The sequence below is a fragment of the Cyprinodon variegatus genome, unplaced genomic scaffold (assembly GCF_000732505.1).
Source record: "Cyprinodon variegatus isolate N-32 unplaced genomic scaffold, C_variegatus-1.0 Scaffold119, whole genome shotgun sequence".
In the NCBI taxonomy this organism is placed as follows: domain Eukaryota; kingdom Metazoa; phylum Chordata; class Actinopteri; order Cyprinodontiformes; family Cyprinodontidae; genus Cyprinodon; species Cyprinodon variegatus.
In genome coordinates this window covers 796185-799017 of record NW_015150572.1, presented here as the reverse complement: position 1 = coordinate 799017, position 2833 = coordinate 796185, and the positions used below count along the sequence as shown (strand labels likewise).

At 40.4% G+C, this 2833-nt stretch overlaps 2 protein-coding genes across 2 annotated transcripts in view; both read left to right on the top strand.

The window, feature by feature from the left end:
- LOC107085264 overlaps positions 1-586 on the top strand; it is a 59775-nt gene extending 59189 nt beyond the window's left edge. The window contains exons 9-10 of the mRNA XM_015375505.1: positions 36-215; positions 338-586. The gene's annotated coding sequence lies outside the window, so the exon portion shown is untranslated. The remainder of the gene's footprint in view (positions 1-35; positions 216-337) is intronic.
- Positions 1-2833, top strand: part of LOC107085261 (poly [ADP-ribose] polymerase 14-like) — an 86227-nt gene that overhangs the window by 79813 nt on the left and 3581 nt on the right. The window lies entirely within an intron of this gene.

Here is a 2833-nt window from a genome sequence, read left to right as displayed (position 1 = left end):
ATGTTTGGTTAAATTTTTATAAAACTGTTCTGCAGGAGCGGGTGGGCTGGACCCTGCTGTCGTTGCTGGTGCAATCCTACGAGGAATTAACACTGCCACATCCTCTAGTCCTGGCTGCACCCTCACCACCATTCGTCTTGTCCTTATTAAGATCAATGTCTTCTTGGCTTTTAAAGAAGAAGCAGCACAAATTTTCCAGACTTTCGGAAGAAGAGGTGAATTTTGTTACAAGTATCTTTGTTTTAGAGTGCTTTTTAAGAATTTCTTATGATGTCGTAGAGATTTTAGTTGAGACAAATATCACAATATTCACAAATATCTTTCACTTATTTTCCAGAATCACAAGTACAGTTGCCTCAGGTGCAACCATGGGCACCTTCACCTCTGAGAGCAGACCAAAGCATCCTTGATATCAGTACTGCGAGCCAGCAGTCTGTCTTCATGTTCCTTGGTCATAGCAGAAAGGATGTTGATGATGCTATGGAAAAATTGAAAAATCAGTATAAGCTTCAATGTTCGAATCATATCTTTGCAATAGAGCAGCTTCAGAGTCTCACAGAAGATGATATTGTAGATGTACAGCAACTGGTGGAGTCAGAGGGTCTGTACATGACCAAGGACCCATCCGGAAACCTGACAATGAATGGTATGAAAGATGGAGTCAACAAAGCAATCGTATTGTTTAATTCATTACTGCATGACAATCTCAGGAGAGAGGTGAGGGAGAAAGATGAGGACGACTTACATATTCGTGTGATGTGGTGCATCCTGGGACAAAATGGAAACTGGGAGAGACTCCCTAAGCCAGCCAATTACAAACTGGAAAAGAAGGATGTTGCTGAAGGAATTGTTGATGCACATGGAGTCACATGGCAGGTGGTTCTGTTTCATTTAGAAGCCGTAACTTCAGGACAAACAACTTCTCTCAAACGTCTTGAGAATCTGGAAGGTGAGGAAGGCAGATTTTTAAAGCTTTTTTAATGTATATCATAGGCTTCAACTCAATCAATTGAATCAAATCTTTTAGCTGTCTGAATTCAAAGGCTGCACGCTTTAAGTTTGGATAGGGAATTGTCTGAAATTAGACACTGTGAAACTGGACAGCATTTACCAGTGGTTTCCCCCCTTACCTCAATGTACAGATCTTTCTCAAAATATTAGCAAATTGTGATAAAGTTCATTATTTTCCATAATGTAATGATAAAACTTGAACATTCATATATTTTAGATTCATTGCACACAAACTGAAATATTTCAGGTCTTTTATTGTCTTAATACGGAATATTTTGGCATACAGCTCATTAAAACCCAAAGTTCCTATCTCACAGAATTAGCATATTTAATCCGACAAAAAAAAAGAAAAGTGTTCTTAATACAAAAAAAGTCGACCTTCAAATAATTATGCACAGTTATGCGATCAATACTTTGTGGGGAATCCTTTTGCAGAAATGACTGCTTCAATGCGGCGTGGCATGGAGGCAATCAGCCTGTGGCACTGCTGAGGTGTTATGGAGGCCCAGGATGCTTGCATAGCGGCCTTTAGCTCATCCAGAGTGTTGGGTCTTGCGTCTCTCAAGTTTCTCTTCACAATATCCCACAGAATTTCTATGGGGTTCAGGTCAGGAGAGATGTGTCAGGCGAAATGAGCACAGTGATGCCATGGTCAGTAAACCATTTACCAGTGGTTTTGGCACTGTGAGCAGGTGCCAGGTTGTGCTGAAAAATGAAATGTTTATCTACATAAAGCTTTTCAGCAGATGGAAGCATGAAGTGCTCCAAAATCTCCTGATAGCTAGCTGCATTGACCCTGCCCTTGATAAAACACAGTGGACCAACACCAGCAGCTGGCAGCCAAGGACAGAAATGGACTTTCTCACTAGTTTGTTCAGTCTCTTTCTGTTCTCTCTACGCTGCCAGAGGCCCAGCAGACAACAGCATAGAGGAGGGCTGTGCCACCACAGACTCTTAGAAGGTTTTAAGCAGGGGGCTGCTCACGGCTCTGGGCCTTCTTATACAAGGCGTAGCTGTTAGGAGTCCAGTTTATTATTGACATGAACACCTCGGAATTTAAAACTCTCATCACTTTCTATGTCCTGCCCCTGGATGTTCACGGGGGAGTGAGTTTGGGGTCTTCTCCTGAAGTCACCATCTCATTGGTCTCACTTGTGTTAAGAAACATATGGTTCTTCTCACACCAGTCGACAAAGTTCATGATAACCGATCAATACTCCAGCTAGTTCCGCTCAGAAACACAGCCTACAATGGCCGAGTCATCGGAAAACTCCTGGAGAAGGACAGCTCTCCGTGTTGTAGGTGAAGTCCGAATTAAATATCGGACAAGTAATTTAATAATGGCAGACTCTTATCAGGTGGATAAAAAAAAAAATATATATCGGCATTAATCTATTTTTAAAGTTGGTTTGGGAGCTAGGTCTATACTAAATAAACTATGATGACTTTCAAGTCCAATTAAATATAAGTTTACTTTATGCTGGTATTTTTTTTTTAGCATATTCTTTCTCACCTATCAACGCTCTGGATAAAACTTAATCGTACAATGTGATATAAAACTATGACAAACAATCATATCGGATATTTTCAGTTATGGGACAAGTTCATTAAATAAAAGAAAAAAATAATTCTAAGTTCTGATTCTAATATGTTTCTAGACTTCACTTTTCCTTTGTACTGGGAGAGCATGGATAGCGATGAAGACATGAAGGTGGTACCTCTGCAGCCTAATTCGGAAGAATACAAAAGAGTGAAGGAAGGATTCAAAAGGACTGCTGGCAAAACTGTTATGAAGGTTGGTGGTTTCCATTAAGAACTACAG